Genomic DNA, 21876 nt, shown 5'->3' on the forward strand with positions numbered 1-21876 from the left:
TTTACGGACGGTTGGTCACCCTAGTGTGCGCGGCGCCCCTGGCACCTCATTACGGCGCACTGTGGCGCTGCGGCGCACAGTTTGGGAACCACAGCCCTAGGCCCTAGGCCAGTTCACTATTCCTGAAGTGGTTCTTATACCACTTACTTAGTATATGGTTCATGAGGCCCCTAGGGCAGAATTGTATTTGTGAAACTTATAGTACACTTAATGAGTAACTTGTAACGTATCTCTAACTCTGACCTCATTAAGAGTGCAGAGGGGTTGTGTTATTAATAAATACATATATATTTGATATACACCTTGTGTGGTGTCCTTTCAATTGGTATTCAAGGGATTATATATGGTAAAACAGCTGGCTTCACATGCTCTCTGAAGTTTTAGCCTAAGACTGTATGTCCATGCTACCACTAGGATAGCTGGTCTATAAGGTTGACTTTACAACCATCACCATAAGGGTCGTTTAGACTGGTGCAAGGTGCCCACTAGAATAGTGGTCAACATATGCCAGGCTGACTTCTCAGAGCTGTTATATGTATCACTTTGTAAGCCGGGCAGCAGAGTTTAGGTTGGATTCTAGCCATGATGTAAATTTAGTGGAGAATGTGCTGTATTGGAGTGATGCAGTTGGATTTACTAGAAGTGTTGTCCAGCCTTGTGAGAGCAACACAACTTCAAATGGGGCAATTGGTATTCCCGAACCTTGCTGTGGCCATGGCCAAAGCGAGGATGGCTCTTTTAAAGAGTCCAAGGATTGGGGCGACATACTTTTTTTATGGCAAGGAGATGGAAGCTTGTAGCTTCAGACATCTTGTTTATCTGTGAAATGCATGGAAGGGCAGAGACAAGTGATTTTGCAGAGGCTGTAAGTGAGTAAGTGAAACTGTGCAGTTTTACTGTTTTCGGGAAAGTGGAGTCAAGGTTCTTCTTCAGAGTGGACAGATGTACGAAACATAGCTTTTGTTGCAGTACCTCCCCACTTTTTGCCTGGTTTTTGATTCAACTTTGCGAAACACTAATATAACCAAATATTTTTGGAAAGCTACAGTGATATACGCACACTTTAAAAGTCTTTGTGTATCATTCAGCTTGTGCCAACAGTGATACACACACTAGTATACAGACGTTTGTCTCCATCGAGTAACAAGATAATCACTCTTTAGGAAATTGTAGTGATACATAAACTATTTGTGCCTGATGTGGTGATATTGTTTCTCATTGTCACATCCAACAGTGCAACACACACTGTTTGAAGATTCCAGATCAATCTATTTGAGAGATTCTGGCCATTTTAGCAACTATTGTAGGTTGCGCTAAGATGATTTCTTTGATTGTTTTACATTTGTAGTTGTTACATACACCATGAACCACCATTTCTAAAAAGCCCAGGAGAGCCACCAATGAATTGGAGGAACTGGTTTGAGGCTCTTTAAATCAATTTGGAGGCAGCTGTAGCATCAAGGATGTGTGATGAAATACAAAAATATTTACTTCTTCACTCCCTGTGGTTTGAGTGCCATGCATTTTTTAAACATTTCCCATATATTGAAGGCACAGAGGAGGAACAGGAGGATGAATTAACTGAAGCTGTTAAGAAATTAGAAGAATGTTTCAATGTTCAAAAAAGCATTGTAGTCTTACGACACAAGTCTCTGATGAGGAAACAACTTATTGACGAGCATGCGGATATGTACTTGTCAGCAATTATGAGGTTGGTTGCAGACTGTAGCTTTTAGAGCTTTACTGATCAACTTGTCCATGATCAGTTTATTTGCTGTTGCCGCACAAACAAGTCAATCCAACAGAAACTATTGTCTCTTAACAATCCAACACGGGATGAAACATTCTTTATTGCAAAAAGCATAGAGACATCACAGTTATCTGTCAAAGAGCTGAAGAGAACAAAAATTAGGTGGTGGGGAATGTTCGCATGAGAATTACAATGGAACAAAAGAGTATTTGTCTTGTTGGGTCTGCTAAGGGTTTCTTAAACAGTCTAATGTTTGTTTTAGATGTGGCAATGTGCCATATTTAAAGTCTGGTAAACAGTGCCCTGCTAAAAGTGTTATTTGCAGAAAATGTAAAAAAGTGGGGCACTTTGCAAAAGTGTGCCAAAGTAAACTGAACCTGTCTGCCAAAGGGAGCAATAATGTAGCCAACTTAGGTGAGGACGACTTTGATGAACAATTATAAAAATGACAAGAAGATCTACAGGACATGGTTTTGGTGGTTGGAGACAATGTACACACTGGTGATCCAGATGATTGTGTGCACCCGTCTGCTGAAGTGATTGTTGGTGACAGGACAGTTACACTGCTAATTGATTCAGAGGCCAGATCACAAGGATAACCCAAGAAATGTACAATGAATTTTGGCCAGGTAGGAATCTTGAACCTCCTAACCGGGCACCATTCTCTTATGAAGGGAGCCGCTCTGATTTATCTGGTTCTTTTGAAGATGTTTTGGCTTTTAGGAATAGGCAAGTTAATGGGAAAGTCTATAAGGCAGTCAGAAAGGGTTTTGTATCTTCCACCAAACCCTATTCAAAATAATGTTGAGGCCTTGTATTAAAGATCAGGTGTGTCTGTGGTTGGGAAAAGTCTTGTTTCAATGTTGATTCCAAGTTCCCTGAAGTATTTTTGGATGAATTGGGCACCATAAAGGGGTTTCAACTCAAAATCAAGTTTAAAGAAGGGTCTATTCTGATAAAGCACAAATTATGGAGTGACCCATTTTCTATAAAAGAAGACCTAGAGAAGGAGCTTTTAAAGCTGTGTGATGGTGGAATAATCAAACCCATAGAATCATCATTGTGGTTATCACCCCTTGTAGTTGCCAGAAAGAAAAATAGTTAATTGAGGGGTCTGCGTGGATTTGTGAAGTCTCAACAAGTCCATTTGGAATGAGTTCCACTCTCTCCCAAAAATCATCGGATCTTTTCAATCAATCAATCAATCATGACATTTATAAAGCGCACTACATACCCGTGAGGGTCTCAAGGCGCTGGGGAGGGGGGGGGTGCTGCTAGTGAACGAAGATCCAGGTCTTGAGGAGTCTTCTGAAGGTCAGTAGGTCTTGGGTCTGCCGTAGGTTGGTGGGGAGGGTGTTCCAGGTCTTGGCGGCAAGGTGGGAGAAGGATCTTCTTTGGATGCGGGGGACTGTGGCGAGGGCGAGGCGGGTGGAGCGGAGCTGGCGGTGTAGAAGTTGAGTCGTCTGTTGAAGTGTGCTGGGCTGGTCTTGTGGAGAGTTTTGTGTGTGCGTTGTTGAGGAGTTTGAAGGTTATCCTCTTGTTGATGGGGAGCCAGTGCCGGTCTCTCAGGTGGGGTGTGACATGGCTGCAGCGGGGATGTCGAGGATCAGACGTGCCGAGGCGTTCTGGATGCGTTGGAATAGTCTCAGGAGCATGCCGAGGTTCCTGCGTAGAGGGCGTTTCCGTAGTCCAGCCTGCTGGTGACGAGGGCCTAAGTGACTGTTTGTCTCCTCTCGGTGGAAGCCCAGTGGAAGCTCAGTGGAAGCTCAGTGGAATCTCAGTGGAAGCTTAGTGAAAGCTCAGAGAAAGGAAGCCTGAACCCTTTGCTTCCATAGGGCCTGGTGGACTTTTAACAAGACAGAGTGACGACAAAAGAAAATTAGGGATACAAATCGTTCAGTCTCCACCTCTGTTTTTTGATTATTGTTCCATACAGACTCATGCAAACCATGGCTCTCTCTGACAAGTTTGTAAAAAATCATAATACAAATGCTATGTTTAATAATGCGGGGTCTTTAATGACTAGCTCAGCTCTGCTGTGTCTGCTCGTTTCTTTGCAGGAAGAAGTTGTTCAAAGTGTGTCCAAAGCAGTTTAATCCAAAAGAGTAATTTTGTATGAACCCTATGATTCAGTAGTAAATGTATAAACAGTGCCAGTAGAAGACATTGTACGGCTGACCAGCAGCAGTGTTAGGGGGGCCGGAGCAGTGTCAACCAGAGTGAGATGCATGAAAAGACACTTATTTATTTTGGGTGTCTGCCTGGGGCCCTTGCATGATGTCTGACTGTTTCTTGCATTCTGCTCCTGTGCATGTTTTTTATTTTAGGTGTCTGCCTGGGGCCCCTGCATTATGTCTTCCTGGGGCCCCTGCATGATGTCTGCCTGGGTCCATGCATGATGTCTGTCTGTTCATTGTATTTCTTCTCCTGTGTATAATCTCCTCTCCATTATCTCATCCTTCTGTTTTCATCTCTCTTGACAGACATCCAGCCATGCCCAGTAATCCACCGATGATGAAAGCAGGAGCACCTGTGCAGTAACAATAAATAGAGGATTTCTAAGTCTGCGCCTTCAGTGCCCATTAGGAGCACGGATGTGTTTATCGTGACTCTACATTTCATGATTGCTTTGCAGGTTCTATTGGTTGACTTGGTATTTCAACTCTGCATTTCATGATTATTTTATGTTATTATAAATGTCTTGCTCACTGCTTCTTGTTGGGATTGTTATAAATGTGGCACAGCTCTGGGGACTCTTATAATTCTGCAGAACATTGAGACCTGGACTTCAAAACTAACAGATTATTATAGGAACATTCATGAAAATGACTTAAAGGACAACCACTACCTGCCCATGGTGCAGTCACTACTTTTAGAAAAACACCTCTTTTCTGTGTAAGAACCAGTTGCCTCAGTAGGAGAGAACCGACCTCTGAACCAGGTGTGCGACAACCCCCACCCCGGGGCCCACAATCGGACCTCATTCCCTTGTGTTTCTACCAGTTTTTGGTTTGTTCCTTCCCCTTTTCCATGATAGAAAACTTTTTTAATTCTACTTTTAGGAGGAGTAAATCCTTCACCGCCCTCAGAGCGATGAAGTTTACAAATACACAGAGACTTGTGCCTTCCGGGGTGTCTACACAGCTGTGTCAGATCTGTGCACCTCTGTGGGAAGGTTTCCAAACAGACAGATGTTTAGCGGCATGGACTTAAACCAGCACAGGAGGGGGTGTCGTTAAGTGCCTGATTGTGAGTTCCTTCTTCATTCCAGTCGGGTCAACACCAGGAATTTCTGGCCCCAACAGAATTAAAATACCAGGAAGAACCCCTCAAATCTGTTTACTTTTGCCCAGAGATTTCAGCTGATGCAAATGAAGCGGTGATGCAAATGAAGCGGTGATTGGGATGGGACCAGGATTCATCCCTCATTTCTCAGGGAATTCTCAGTGTTCAACTTGGACCCCCAGTCACTTCCACAGCCCCAGATCTAATAGGACCCCTGGAACCTATAACTCTGGGGTGGGCTGAATAATTACCCACATCTGGGGCATAAGTGCCAGCTGAGTGTGGAAATACATTTGTCAATCAAGATCTAAGAGAGACAACAGTTTAAAAAAATTCAACAAAATATAGTTAACTATTGAATAACCCTGACCCTACACCACTGCTCACATCAAAGGTTTACCATTGTGTATCTGCTGCTACACTGGCCCTACCTGCTGAGACATTTAGACGCAGTGGGGTTCATTCTTGCGACAACCCCTGGTCCCTCCACATCAGCGTCACCAGCAGCTGGAGATGAACCTCCCGCGGCATCTTTCGCACCTCAAGGTTCCTTCCTTGATGTTTGTTGCATCTTCCTCCACAGACCAAATTTGCTGCTCTCTTTCCCAGAGTCCTTTGTGTCACTGCTGACAATGGTGTCCAGTGCCTTCCAGGTCAAAGATCAATCTGATTGGTGTAGAGTCCATAGTGCCAAGAAGCCAATAATTGATTCATTTTAAGAGATGATTTTCCCCATGTATGGACTTCTGTGCTTGCTTGGTGCCATGAAACAATGACATCTTGCTTAATAATAATAAATATTCATGTTTATCAATACATTTGATTGTTCTCTCTTTTGTGTGTCTGTCATTTGTTTCAAGTGTGTAAGTGTCTTGTAAAGTGTGACCCTTGCTATGATGCAACAAAGCCTGGTATTGGGCCGCCAGGTTTAAAAGTTTAGAAGGGAGAAGCAGGGGAAGAGGGAAGCAAGGACGTTTGTTTTTAGCACCCCTGGTGAAATGCTCTCTGCTATGGTGGACTCTCTCGTCATTTCCCACATTTCATGTTACATTTGATGCACGAATAATAATGCAAGCCCATCAGAGTGGCATCTCAAGAAGTGTGGCACAACTCTTCAGGAGTTTCATTTGTTAGACTTATGGATATTTCACACAGGCCAAGCTTTCAGTTCTGTGCTGCTTAGAGTGAGGTGCGGGCGGTGAGACGCACAGCACAGCTGTTGAGGTTCCTCTCCGAGAGACAGCCTTTCATCTCTTCTTGTCTGCAGACATTTGTATCTCTGTGGGGTTTAATCTGAAACATGCTTCGGACGCCTAGGATTGGATGGAATCAACGCAGACGCTAGCTTTGGATGGAGTCAATGAGGACACAGGATTGGATGGGGTCAATGCGGACACTTAGGATTGGATGGAGTCAATGCAGACCACTAGGATTGAATGAGGTCATTGCGGATGCCTAGGATTGGATGGAGTCAATGCAGACACCTAGGATTGGATGGGGTCAATGAGGACACTTAGGATTGGATGGAGTCAATGCAGACGCCTAGGATTGGATGAGGTCAGTGCAATTGCCTAGAATTGGATGGAGTCAATGCAGACACCTAGGATTGGATGGAGTCAATGATGATACTTAGGATTGGATGAGGTCATTGCGGATGCCTAGGATTGGATGTTGTCAATGCAGACGCCTAGGATTGGATGAGGTCATTGCGGACGTCTAGGATTGGATGGGGTCATTGTGGACACCTAGGATTTGATGGAGTCATTGTGGACATCTAGGATTGGATGGGGTCAATGAGGACACAGGATTGGATAGAGTCAATGCAGACACCTAGGATTGGATGAGGTCAATGCAATTGCCTAGAATTGGATAGAGTCAATGCAGACACCTAGGATTAAATGGGGTCAATGAGGACACTTAGGATTTGATGGGGTCAATGCAGAAGCCTAGGATTGGATGAGGTCATTGTGGATGCCTAGGATTGGATAGAGTCAATGCAGACGCCTAGGATTGGATGAGGTCATTGCGTATGCCTAGGATTGGATGGAGTCAATGCAGACACCTAGGAGTGGATGGGGTCATTGTGGACATCTAGGATTGGATGGGGTCAATGAGGACACAGGATTGGATGGGGTCAATGCGGACCCTTAGGATTGGATGGGGTCAATGAGGACACTTAGGATTGGATGGAGTCAATGCGGACCCTTAGGATTGGATGGGGTCAATGAGGACACTTAGGATTGGATGGAGTCAATGCGGATCCTTAGGATTGGATGGGGCCAATGCAGATACCTAGGATTGGATGAAGTCATTGCGGATGCTTAGGATTGGATGGAGTCAATGTAGACGCCTAGGATTGGCTGGGGTCAATGCGGACCCTTAGGATTTAATGGGTTTGATGGGGTCAATGAGGACACTTAGGATTGGATGGAGTTAATGCAGACACCTAGGATTGGAAGGGGTCATTGTAGACACCTATGATTGGATTGGGGCAATGAGGATACCTAGGATTGGATGAGGTCATTGCGGATGCCTAGGATTGGAGGGAGTCAGTGATGACACCTAGGATTGGATGGGGTCAATGCGGACCCTTAGGATTAGATGGGGTCAATGAGGACACCTAGGATTGGATGGGGTCAATGCAGATGCTTAGGATTGGATGAGGTCATTGCGGATGCCTAGGATTGGATGGGGTAATTGCGGACGCCAAGGATTGGATGGAGTCAATGCAGACACCTAGGATTGGATGGGGTCAATGCAGACACCTAGGATTGGATGGGGTCAATGAGGACACTTAGGATTGGATGGAGTCAATGCAGACACCTATGATTGGATGAGGTTATTGCGGATGCCTAGGATTGGATGCAGTCAATGCGGATGCTTAGGATTGGATGGGGTCAATGCAGACACCTAGGATTGGATGGAGTCAATGCAGATGCTTAGGATTGGATGAGGTCATTGCGGATGCCTAGGATTGGATGGGGTAATTGCGGACGCCAAGGATTGGATGGAGTCAATGAGGACACTAAGGATTGGATGGGGTCAATGCAGACACCTAGGATTGGATGGGGTAATTGTGGACACCTAGGATTGGATGGAGTCAATGCAGACACCTAGGATTGGATGGGGTCATTGTGGACAACTAGGATTGGATGGGGTCAATGAGGACACTTAGGATTGGATGGAGTCAATGCAGACGCCTAGGATTGGATGAGGTTATTGCGGATGCCTAGGATTGGATGGAGTCAATGCAGACACCTAGGATTGGATGAGGTCATTGCGGATGCCTAGGATTGGATGGAGTCAATGCAGACGCCTAGGATTGGATGAGGTCATTGCGGATGCCTAGGATTGGATGGGTCTAAACACCACTGAGTATGGGCTCCCAAGCAGCAAGGCCAAGCCACAGCCTTATGTACTATATACTAAAGAAACGCCAATGCTGCCTATCTTGATTTAATGTCTCTTCTTCATCCCACCTTTGAATGAAACATAAAGTGAGGAGACCTTAGTTTCTTGAATCAATCCTTTGTGTCTGCATTGATTCATGATTGTACATAAGAATGGTATGACTCAAAGTATGTCTGAGAGTGTTTGACAGTGATCTGTAATGATAGTGAGTGTGAATGACAGGAGGGGTTTGGTTTATTGTATAGAATGTTTTGCATATAATGTGTGTTATAAGTTCTTTTGAGATGTATAAATTTGATTAAAAAATTGACCATAAAAGTTCTAATGAAGTAAAATAAAACAAAACAAAGGATTGATTCAAGACACTAAGGTCTCCTCACTTTATGTTTCATTCAAAGGTGGGATGAAAAAGAGACAGTAAATCAAGATAGGCAGCATTGGCATTTCTTTAGTATATAGTACATAGGATTGGATGGGGTCAATGCAGACACCTAGGATTGGATGGGGTCCTTGTGGACAACTAGGATTGGATGGGGTCAATGAGGACACTTAGGATTGGATGGAGTCAATGCAGCCGCCTAGGATTGGATGAGGTCATTGCGGATGCCTAGGATTGGATGGAGTCAATGCAGACACCTAGGATTGGATGGGGTCATTGTGTACACCTAGGATTGGATGGGGTCAATGAGGACACTTAGGATTGGATGGAGTCAATGCAGCTGCCTAGGATTGGATGGGGTCATTGCGGATTCCTAGGATTGGATGGAGTCAATGCAGACACCGAGGATTGGATGGGGTCACTGAGGACACCTAGTATTGAATGGGGTCAATGAGAACACTTAGGATTGGATGGGATGCTGCTGATATTTTAAAAATACCGCTTTTTGTATTTTGGTTGTTCTAAATTGCATTTCCCCCGTTTTTAAATCAATCTTTGTCTGCCCTCTCACTTGCACCTTAAATTGGGCCCCCCACCGCGCTTTTCGCGGATCTGTGTCATCTTTCTTTCTGCCTTCGTGTTTGGCGCTGGGCGCCATCTTGAGGGTGGTGTGTAGCGAGTGTGCCACTTGTTTGAGCGCTCTAGCGCTCACTTGGACCACAGGTGAGCCCTACTTAATGCTCGCCTCCTGCGCGCAGCGGTGACGCGCAGCGGTAGCGCCGGACTCGCGCCGGAGTCAAGCCAGAGTCCTGCCCGTCTGCGCCCGTCAGCGTCCCGGAGGCGTGCGGAGCGGCGGGTGGGGCTCTACCATCAGGGATGTGTCCCCCCGGGACTCCTGTCCTGCATTATTCCCCCGTGGAACTTCGTTCTTTCAACCCTCGGGTCACAGGCTGTCGCACTGTCTTTCCCGGACGTCATCGTGGGAAATCCTGTTGTCCGGGTTGTGGCTGGCGCCCTAACCGCTCGCTTTCTCCACGCCCTAGCAAGAACACGCATAGTGTGGGCTTTTGTTGCATGCTATTAAACACCAGGTCAGCGTGTAAACATGCGCAAGACATTTTTGAGCTCCTAGATACAGTGAAGCCACTATGTCTTATGCTCACTGAGACGTGGTGGGGCGAATTCGCCAACCCTGATGTTGTTACGGCAATCCCGCCTGACTACAACATCTTCAGGAAGGATAGAGCTAAGGGAAGGGGCGGTGGAGTGGCATTGGTGGTCAAGAAAGGTACCCCGTGTGCGATCCTGCCAGCAAAGGACATCCGAGGTTCGGAGACCCTAGCCTTTTCTATTACTCTGTCGCCACATCAATCTGTTAAGGGATTGCTCGTGTATAGGCCACCTGGCGCACCCGGCACGTTCTTTGAAGATCTGGATTCCGTGCTGTTGGGGCTGGCCCTGAAAGCGGAACATTGTATCGTGGCAGGGGACTTCAACTTTCGGATGGATGATCGGTCCGACCCTGCTGCCATCAAACTTTCCGAGGCTTTGACCCCGCTGGGACTGATCCCTTATTTACAGGAGCCTACGCACGAGAAGGGGCACACTCTTGACCAGGTATTCTCGTCTTCCCCTCTCGAGGAGATTGAGATTACACCTGTTCTATGGTCAGACCACTTCCTTGCCAAATTTACGATCAAAGGCATAGCTAAATCGGTGGCTATCCTGGCACAGCAACAGGGTCGTGTCCATAGGGCATATCATCGAGTAACCCCAGAGATGTTGGCCCAGGCGGCAGCGGTTCACCCTTGCCCCCTCTCGGGCGATCTGGACAGGGATCTGGAGACCCTGCAGGATTGGCTTCTTGACAGGCTAAATGATCTTGCCCCGGAATTGACACCTCGCCTGACACCGAAACGGGTCTCTGCGCCTTGGTTCACCGCTGCACTGTCGGCTACGCGGCAGCAGTGCAAGGTAGCCGAAAGAGCCTGGCGGGCACAATATGATACTGTTGCCAAGCTGACCTACAAGAAGGTGGTCAAGGCCTATCACCGGGACATTCGCCTGGAAAAAAAAGCATATCTTGCTAGGAGAATAGAGGCCGCTTCTAACTCCTGCAAGGAGATTTTCTCCATTGTGAGAGAATTTACTTCCCCATGGTCTAACATCTCGGACGAAAAACCATCAGGTACCTGGGCTACGGACCTTGCTGATTTCTTTACGAGCAAGATCCAACGCATACAGGATTCTTTCCCTTTGTCTGGGACCATGGGCCAGTCTGAACCGGAGACCATCGTACCTCCGCAGACTTGGCCAGGTGTGACGCTGAGCGTGTTTCCACCGATCTCTGCTCCTGACTCCTTAGCTCTCATGGGCAATTTAAAATCGGGTTCACCCCTCGACCCATGCCCTGCTAAATTTCTAGCGAAAGTGGCGGAGGTGATTAATCCACTGGCTAACCCGCTGTTGAATCTCTCGCTGAGCCAGGGAGTGGTCCCACAAGCCTGGAAGCAGGCGATGGTGATTCCTTTGCTCAAAAAACCAGGTCTAGATCCGAAGGCCCCGGTTAATTATAGGCCCATCTCTCTGCTGCCGGCTCTCACGAAGATTGTGGAAAAACACGTTCAGGGTGTGCTTTCCAATTTTCTTGAGACCAACGAGATCTTGCATGCCACCCAATCGGGTTTTCGTCCCCATCTAAGCACAGAGACTGCGCTCCTTGAGGTCGCAGAAACCATTAAAGGGGTTCTGGACTCTGGGGGCAAAGCCATGCTGGTGATGTTAGACTTGTCGGCGGCGTTCAACACCGTCCCCCATGATGGCCTTCTCGCAAGACTCTTTGAGATAGGTCTACGGGGGACGGTTTTCCTCCTTTCTAGCCGGCCGCCGGCAAACGATCTGGGCTCCGCCTGATTCCGCTGTGATGCCGCCTCTGGGAGTCGGGGTCCCACAGGGCTCTATTTTGAGCCCGACCCTATTTAACATCATTATGACCCCGTTGGCGGCGTTGGTGGAGTCGTATGGCGCCCAGATCGTATCCTACGCTGACGACACCCAGCTCCTCTTCTCATGTAAGAGAGGAGGTGACTTTGATGAGGAGAGTATCCGGGATTGCCTTGGGGCTGTTTTCCAATGGTTCCAACTGAACAGCCTCAAGTGCAATTCCGATAAGTCCGAGGTACTTTTCTTTGGGTGTGACACAGAGCCAGATTGGCAGGCCTGGTGGCCGATTAATATGTTCCCTCCGTCTTGTTCTTCCCAGGTTGCCAAGAATCTGGGGGTCAAGATGGATAATGGGCTAACATTGAAATCCCAGATCCTCGGGGTGTCGGGCACCTGCTTCGGCATCCTTAGGATGCTGCGGAGGTTTCTTCCCCTGCTGTCCGAGGAGCACAGGAAACTGACAGTGCAGGCTCTGATTGGGTCCAGGTTTGATTATTCCAACATTCTCTACCTGGGCCTTCCAGAGTACTTGTTGCAGCGGCTTCAAGTGATGCAGAACGCTGCCGCGAGAGCAATCTTTGGATTAAATAGACGGGCCAGTGCATCGGGCCTGTTGAAAACTTTGCACTGGCTTCCTATCCGGAAACGGATCGCCTTCAAGGCTTTGACTCTGGCCTATAAAGCTCTCCACGCGGGGGGAGCAAAGTACCTTCAAAAGAGACTGGTCTTTTATCAACCAACCAGGTCTTTGAGGTCGGAATCCCTGTACTTGGCAGTTGTTCCGCGTGTAAAGAGAGCGCGCCTCGGAGGCCGCTCTTTTGGATTGCTGGCACCACAGTTGTGGAACTCTCTGCCGCTCGCTCTGCGGGGAGCTACTAGCCTGCTGGCTTTTAGAAAAGGCCTTAAAACTTGGTTGTTTACTCAGTAGCCTGTTTTTCTTGTATGTTTTGCTTGGCACTTTGTTCTTTCTTTTATCGGTGTTATGTTATTTTGTCGCAGCCTTCCTTTTCCAATAAAGCGCCGGGACACTCTTTTTGAGTAGCCGTGCGCTATACAAAAGAATAAATAACATAACATAACATAACATAACAATGCGGACCCTTAGGATTGGATGGGGTCAATGAGGACACTTATGATTGGATGGAGTCAATGCAGCCGCCAAGGATTAGATGGGGTTATTGCGGATGCCTAGGATTGGATGGGGTCAATGCAGACGCTAGGATTGGATGAGGTCATTGCAGATTCCTAGGATTGGATGGAGTCAATGCAGACACCTAGGATTGGATAGGGTCATTGTGTACACCTAGGATTGAATGGGGTCAATGAGAACACTTAGGATTGGATGGGGTCAATGCGGACCCTTAGGATTGGATGGGGTCAATGAGGACACTTAGGATTGAATGGGGTCAATGAGGACACTTAGTATTGGATGGAGTCAATGCAGACGCCTTGGATTGGATGGGCTCAATGAGGACATGTAGGATTGGATGGAGTCAATGCAGACACCTAGGATTGAATGGGGTCAATGAGAACACTTAGGATTGGATAGGGTCAATGAGGACACTTAGGATTGGATGGAGTCAATGCAGACGCCTTGGATTGGATGGGATCATTGCGGATGCCTAGGATTGGATGGAGTCAATGCAGACACCTAGGATTGGATGGGCTCAATGAGGACATGTAGGATTGGATGGAGTCAATGCAGACACCTAGGATTGAATGGGGTCAATGAGAACACTTAGGATTGGATAGGGTCAATGAGGACACTTAGGATTGGATGGAGTCAATGCAGACGCCTTGGATTGGATGGGATCATTGCGGATGCCTAGGATTGGATGGAGTCAATGCAGACACCTAGGATTGGATGAGGTCATTGCAGATGCCTAGAATTGGATGGAGTCAATGCAGACGCCTAGGATTGGATAAGGTCATTGTGGACTCCTAGGATTGAAAGGAGTCAATGAGGACACTTAGGATTGGATGGAGTCAATGAGGACACTTAGGATTGGATGAGGTCATTGTGGACACCTCGGATTGGATGGGGTCATTGTGTACACTTAGGATTGGATGAGGTCATTGTGTACACTTAGGATTGGATGGAGTCAATGAGGACACATAGGATTGGATGGAGTCAATGCAGACGCTTAGGATTGGATGGGATCATTGTGGATGCCTAGGATTGGATATAGTCAATGCAGACAGCTCGGATTGGATGAGGTCATTGCGGATGCCTAGGATTGGATGGGGTCATTGTGGACACCTAGGATTGGATGGGGTCCATGCAGATGCCTAGGATTGGATGGGGTCATTGTGGACACCTAGGATTGTATGGGGTCAATGCAGATGCCTAGGATTGGATGGTGTCATTGCGGATGCCTAGGATTGGATGGAGTCAATGCAGACGCTAGGATTGGATGAGGTCATTGTGGATGTCTAGGATTGGATAGGGTCATTGTGGATGCCTACGATTGGATGGAGTCAATGCAGACACCTAGGATTGAATGGGGTCAATGTGGACACCTAGGATTGGATGGGATCAATGGGGACACTTAGGATTGGATGAGGTCATTGCGGATGCCTAGGATTGGATGGAGTCAATGCAGACCCCTAGGATTGGATGAGGTCATTGTGGACACCTAGGATTGGATGGGGTCATTGTGGACACTTAGGATTGGATGGAGTCAATGCAGACGCTAGGATTGGATGAGGTAATTGTGGACACCTAGGATTGGATGGAGTCAATGCAGAAGCCTAGGATTGGATGGGGTCATTGTGGACACCTAGTATTGGATGAAGTCAATGCAGAAGCCGAGGATTGGATGAGGTCATTGCGGATGCCTAGGATTGGATGTTGTCAATGCAGACGCCTAGGATTGGATGTTGTCAATGCAGACGCCTAGGATTGGATGAGGTCATTGCAGATGTCTAGAATTGGATGGAGTCAATGCAGATGCCTAGGATTGGATGGGGCCAATGCAGATACCTAGGATTGGATGAGGTCATTGCGGATGCTTAGGATTGGATGGAGTCAATGTAGACGCCTAGGATTGTCTGGGGTCAATGCAGACCCTTAGGATTTAATGGGTTTGATGGGGTCAATGAGGACACTTAGGATTGGATGGAGTTAATACAGACACCTAGGATTGGAAGGGGTCATTGTGGACACCTATGATTGGATTGGGGCAATGAGGATACCTAGGATTGGATGAGGTCATTGCGGATGCCTAGGATTGGATGGAGTCAGTGATGACACCTAGGATTGGATGGGGTCAATGCGGACCCTTAGGATTAGATGGGGTCAATGAGGACACCTAGGATTGGATGAGGTCAATGCAGATGCTTAGGATTGGATGAGGTCATTGCGGATGCCTAGGATTGGATGGGGTAATTGCGGACGCCTAGGATTGGATGGAGTCAATGCAGACACCTAGGATTGGATGGGGTCAATGCAGACACCTAGGATTGGATGGGGTCAATGAGGACACAGGATTGGATGGGGTCAATGAAGAAGCCTAGGATTGGATGGAGCCAATGCAGATGCTTAGGATTGGATGGGGTCAATGCAGACACCTAGGATTGGATGGAGTCAATGCAGATGCTTAGGATTGGATGAGGTCATTGCGGATGCCTAGGATTGGATGGGGTAATTGCGGACGCCTAGGATTGGATGGAGTCAATGAGGACACTTAGGATTGGATGGGGTCAATGCAGACACCTAGGATTGGATGGGGTCATTGTGGACAACTAGGATTGGATGGGGTCAATGAGGACACTTAGGATTGGATGAAGTCAATGCAGATGCCTAGGATTGGATGAGGTCATTGCGGATGCCTAGGATTGGATGGAGTCAATGCAGAGACCTAGGATTGGATGAGGTCATTGCGGATGCCTAGGATTGGATGGAGTCAATGCAGACGCCTAGGATTGGATGAGGTCATTGCGGATGCCTAGGATTGGATGGGTCTAAACACCACTAGGTATGGGCTCCCAAGCAGCAAGGCCAAGCCACAGCCTTATGTACTATATACTAAAGAAACGCCAATGCTGCCTATCTTGATTTAATGTCTCTTTTTCATCCCACCTTTGAATGAAACATAAAGTGAGGAGACCTTAGTTTCTTGAATCAATCCTTTGTGTCTGCATTGATTCATGATTGTAAATAAGAATGGTATGATTCAAAGTATGTCTGAGAGTGTTTGACAGTGATCTGTAATGATAGTGAGTGTGAATGACAGGAGGGGTTTGGTTTATTGTATAGAATGTTTTGCATATAATGTGTGTTATAAGTTCTTTTGAGATGTATAAATTTGATTAAAAAATTTGACCAAAAAAGTTCTAATGAAGTAAAATAAAACAAAACAAAGGATTGATTCAAGACACTAAGGTCTCCTCACGTTATGTTTCATTCAAAGGTGGGATGAAAAAGAGACAGTAAATCAAAATAGGCAGCATTGGCGTTTCTTTAGTATATAGTACATAGGATTGGATGGGGTCAATGCAGACACCTAGGATTGGATGGGGTCCTTGTGGACAACTAGGATTGGATGGGGTCAATGAGGACACTTAGGATTGGATGGAGTCAATGCAGCCGCCTAGGATTGGATGGGGTCATTGCGGATTCCTAGGATTGGATGGAGTCAATGCAGACACCTAGGATTGGATGGCCTCATTGTGTACACCTAGGATTGAATGGGGTCAATGAGAACACTTAGGATTGGATGGGGTCAATGCGGACCCTTAGGATTGGATGGGGTCAATGAGGACACTTAGGATTGGATGGGGTCAATGAGGACACTTCGGATTGGATGGAGTCAATGCAGACACCTTGGATTGGATGGGATCATTGCGGATGCCTAGGATAGGATGGAGTCAATGCAGACACCTAGGATTGTATGGGCTCAATGAGCACATGTAGGATTGGATGGAGTCAATGCAGACACCTAGGATTGGATGAGGTCATTGCAGATGCCTAGAATTGGATGGAGTCCATGCAGACGCCTAGGATTGGATAAGGTCATTGTGGACTCCTAGGATTTAATGGAGTCAATGAGGACACTTAGGATTGGATGGAGTCAATGAGGACACTTTGGATTGGATGAGGTCATTGTGGACACCTCGGATTGGATGGGGTCATTGCAGACGCCTAGGATTGGATAAGGTCATTGTGGACTCCTAGGATTGAATGGAGTCAATGAGGACACTTAGGATTGGATGAGGTCATTGTGGACACCTCGGATTGGATGGGGTCATTGTGTACACTTAGGATTGGATGGTGTCATTGCGGATGCCTAGGATTGGATATAGTCAATGCAGACGCCTCGGAATGGATGAGGTCATTGCGGATGCCTAGGATTGGATGGAGTCAATGCAGACACCTAGGATTGGATGGGGTCATTGTGGACACCTAGGATTGGATGGGGTCAATGCAGATGCCTAGGATTGGATGGGGTCATTGCGGATGCCTAGGATTGGATGGAGTCAATGCAGACACCTAGGATTGATTGGGGTCAATGAGGACACTTAGGATTGGATGGGGTCAATGAGGACACTTAGGATTGGATGTAGTCAATGCAGACGCCTAGGATTGGATGAGGTCATTGCGGATGCCTAAGATTGGATGGAGTCAATGCAGACACCGAGGATTGGATGGGGTCACTGAGGACACCTAGGATTGGATGGAGTCAATGCAGACACCTAGGATTGGATGGGGTCATTGTGGACACCTAGGATTGGATGAGGTCATTGCGGATGCCTAGAAGTCAATGCAGACACCTAGGATTGGATGGGGTCATTGTGGACACCTAGTATTGGATGAGGTCATTGTGGACACTTAGGATTGGATGGAGTCAATGCAGATGCTAGGATTGGATGAGGTCATTACGGATAACTAGGATTGGATAGGGTCATTGCGGATGCCTAGGATTGGATGGAGTCAATGCAGACACCTAGGATTGAATGGGGACAATGTGGACACCTAGGATTGGATGGGATCAATGAATACACTTAGGATTGGATGAGGTCATTGCAGATGCCTAGGATTGGATGGAGTCAATGCTGACACCTAGGATTGGATGGGGTCATTGTGGACACCTAGGATTGGATGGATTGGGTCATTGTGGACACTTAGGATTGGATGGAGTCAATGCAGAGGCTAGGATTGGATGAGGTCATTGCTGATTCCTAGAATTTGATGGAGTTAATGCAGACACCTAGGATTGGAAGGGGTCATTGTGGACACCTAGGATTGGATTGGGGCAATGAGGATACCTAGGATTGGATGAGGTCATTGCGGATGCCTAGGATTGGATGGAGTCAGTGATGACACCTAGGATTGGATTGGCTCAATGCGGACCCTTAGGATTAGATGGGGTCAAAGAGGATACTTAGGATTGGATGGAGTCAATGCTGACGCCTAGGATTGGATGGGGTAATTGTGGACGCCTAGGATTGGATGGAGTCAATGCAGACATCTAGGTTTGGATGGGGTAATTGTGGACACCTAGGATTGGATGGGGTCAATGAGGACACTTAGGATTGAATGGGGTCAATGCAGACACCTAGGATTGGATGGGGTCAATGAGGACACTTAGGATTGGATGGGGTCAATGAAGAAGCCTAGGATTGGATGGAGTCAATGCAGACGCTTAGGATTGCATGAGGTCATTGCGGATGCCTAGGATTGGATGGAGTCAATGCAGACACCTAGGATTGGATGGGGTCATTGTGAACAACAAGGATTGGATGGGGTCAATGAGGACACTTAGGATTGGATGGAGTCAATGCAGACGCCTAGGATTGGATGAGGTCATTGCGGATGCCTAGGATTGGATGGAGTCAGTGCAGACACCTAGGATTGGATGGGGTCATTGTGGACAACTAGGATTGGATGGGGTCAATGAGGACACTTAGGATTGGATGGAGTCAATGCAGACGCCTAGGATTGGATGAGGTCATTGCGGATGCCTAGGATTGGATGGAGTCAATGCAGACACCTAGGACTGGATGAGGTAATTGCGGATGCCTAGGATTGGAAGGAGTCAATGCAGACACCTAGGATTGGATGGGGTCATTGTGTACACTTAGGATTGGATGGAGTCAATGAGGACACTTAGGATTGGATGGAGTCAATGCAGAAGCAGAGGATTGGATGGGGTCATTGCGGATGCCTAGGATTGGATATAGTCAATGGAGACCCCTCGGATTGGATGAGGTCATTGCGGATGCCTAGGATTGGATGGAGTCAATGCAGACACCTGGGATTGGATGGGGTCATTGTGGACACCTAGGATTGGATGGGGTCAATGCAGACCCTTAGGATTAGATGGAGTTAATGCAGATGCCTAGGATTGATTGGGGTCAATGAGGACACTTAGGATTGGATGGGGTCAATGAGGACACTTAGGATTGGATGGAGTCAATGCAGACACCTAGGATTGGATGAGGTCATTGCGGATGCCTAGGATTGGATGGAGTCAATGCAGACACCGAGGATTGGATGGAGTTACTGAGGACTCCTAGGATTGGATGGAGTCAATGCAGACACCTAGGATTGGATGGGGTCATTGTGGACACCTAGGATTGGATGGGGTCATTGTGGACACCTAGGATTGGATGGGGTCAATGAGGACACTTAGGATTGGATGAGGTCATTGCGGATGCCTAGGATTGGATGGAGTCAATACAGACACCTAGGATTGGATGGGGTCATTGCAGATGCCTAGGATTGGATAAGGTCATTGTGGACTCCTAGGATTGAATGGAGTCAATGAGGACACTTAGGATTGGATGAGGTTATTGTGGACACCTCGGATTGGATGGGGTCATTGTGTACACTTAGGATTGGATGAGGTCATTGTGTACACTTAGGATTGGATGGGGTCATTGCGGATGCCTAGGATTGGATATAGTCAATGCAGACTCCTCGGATTGGATGAGGTCATTGCGGATGCCTAGGATTGGATGGAGTCAATGCAGACACCTAGGATTGGATGGGGTCATTGTGGACACCTAGGATTGGATGGGGTCAATGCAGATGCCTAGGATTGGATGGGGTCAATGAGGATACTTAGGATTGGATGGGATCAATGAATACACTTAGGATTGGATGAGGTCATTGCAGATGCCTAGGATTGGATGGAGTCAATGCTGACACCTAGGATTGGATGGGGTCATTGTCGACACCTAGGATTGGATGGATGGGGTCATTGTGGACACTTAGGATTGGATGGATGGGGTCAATGCAGACGCTAGGATTGGATGAGGTCATTGCTGATTCCTAGGATTGGATGGAGTCAATGCTGACACCTAGGATTGGATGGGGTCATTGTCGACACCTAGGATTGGATGGATGGGGTCATCGTGGACACCTAGGATTGGATGGATGGGGTCAATGCAGACGCTAGGATTGGATGAGGTCATTGCTGATTCCTAGGATTTGATGGAGTTAATGCGGACACCTAGGATTGGAAGGGGTCATTGTGGACACCTAGGATTGGATTGGGGCAATGAGGTTACTTAGGATTGGATGAGGTCATTGCGGATGCCTAGGATTGGATGGAGTCAGTGATGACACCTAGGATTGGATTGGCTCAATGCGGACCCTTAGGATTAGATGAGGTCAAAGAGGACACTTAGGATTGGATGGAGTCAATGCTGACGCCTAGGATTGGATGGGGTAATTGTGGACGCCTAGGATTGGATGGAGTCAATGCAGACATCTAGGTTTGGATGGGGTAATTGTGGACACCTAGGATTGGATGGGGTCAATGAGGACACTTAGGATTGAATGGGGTCATTGCGGATGCCTAGGATTGGATATAGTCAATGGAGACGCCTCGGATTGGATGAGGTCATTGCGGATGCCTAGGATTGGATGGAGTCAATGCAGACACCTGGGATTGGATGGGGTCATTGTGGACACCTAGGATTGGATGGGGTCGATGCAGACCCTTAGGATTAGATGGAGTTAATGCAGATGCCTAGGATTGATTGGGGTCAATGAGGACACTTAGGATTGGATGGGGTCAATGAGGACACTTAGGATTGGATGGAGTCAATGCAGATGCCGAGGATTGGATGAGGTCATTGCGGATGCCTAGGATTGGATGGAGTCAATGCAGACACCGAGGATTGGATGGAGTCAATGAGGACTCCTAGGATTGGATGGAGTCAATGCAGACACCTAGGATTGGATGAGGTCATTGTGGACACCTAGGATTGGATGGGGTCATTGTGGACACCTTGGATTGGATGGGGTCAATGAGGACACTTAGGATTGGATGAGGTCATTGCGGATGCCTAGGATTGGATGGAGTCAATGCAGACACCTAGGATTGGATGGGGTCATTGCAGACGCCTAGGATTGGATAAGGTCATTGTGGACTCCTAGGATTGAATGGAGTCAATGAGGACACTTAGGATTGGATGAGGTCATTGTGGACACCTCGGATTGGATGGGGTCATTGTGTACACTTAGGATTGGATGAGGTCATTGTGTACACTTAGGATTGGATGGGGTCATTGCGGATGCCTAGGATTGGATATAGTCAATGTAGACGCCTCGGATTGGATGAGGTCATTGCGGATGCCTAGGATTGGATGGAGTCAATGCAGACACCTGGGATTGGATGGGGTCATTGTGGACACCTAGGATTGGATGGGGTCAATGCAGATACCTAGGATTGGATGGGGTCATTGCGGATGCCTAGGATTGGATGGAGTCAATGCAGACACCTAGGATTGATTGGGGTCAATGAGGACAGTTAGGATTGGATGGGGTCAATGAGGACACTTAGGATTGGATGGGGTCATTGTGGACACCTAGGATTGGATATAGTCAATGTAGACGCCTCGGATTGGATGAGGTCATTGCGGATGCCTAGGATTGGATGGAGTCAATGCAGACACCTAGGATTGGATGGGGTCATTGTGGACACCTAGGATTGGATGTAGTCAATGCAGACGCCTAGGATTGGATGAGGTCATTGCGGATGCCTAAGATTGGATGGAGTCAATGCAGACACCGAGGATTGGATGGGGTCACTGAGGACACCTAGGATTGGATGGAGTCAATGCAGACACCTAGGATTGGATGGGGTCATTGTGGACA

The 21876-nt window shown here is 47.4% G+C and overlaps 1 protein-coding gene across 1 annotated transcript in view; it reads left to right on the forward strand.

The window, feature by feature from the left end:
• LOC147725818 (uncharacterized) overlaps window positions 1-4495 on the forward strand; it is a 257980-nt gene extending 253485 nt beyond the window's left edge. The window contains exon 9 of the mRNA XM_086959995.1: window positions 4234-4495. The gene's annotated coding sequence lies outside the window, so the exon portion shown is untranslated. The remainder of the gene's footprint in view (window positions 1-4233) is intronic.
• The last annotated feature ends 17381 nt before the right edge of the window (window positions 4496-21876 follow it).

Source organism: Lissotriton vulgaris, chromosome 3_1 (genome assembly GCF_964263255.1).
Source record: "Lissotriton vulgaris chromosome 3_1, aLisVul1.2, whole genome shotgun sequence".
NCBI lineage: Eukaryota > Metazoa > Chordata > Amphibia > Caudata > Salamandridae > Lissotriton > Lissotriton vulgaris.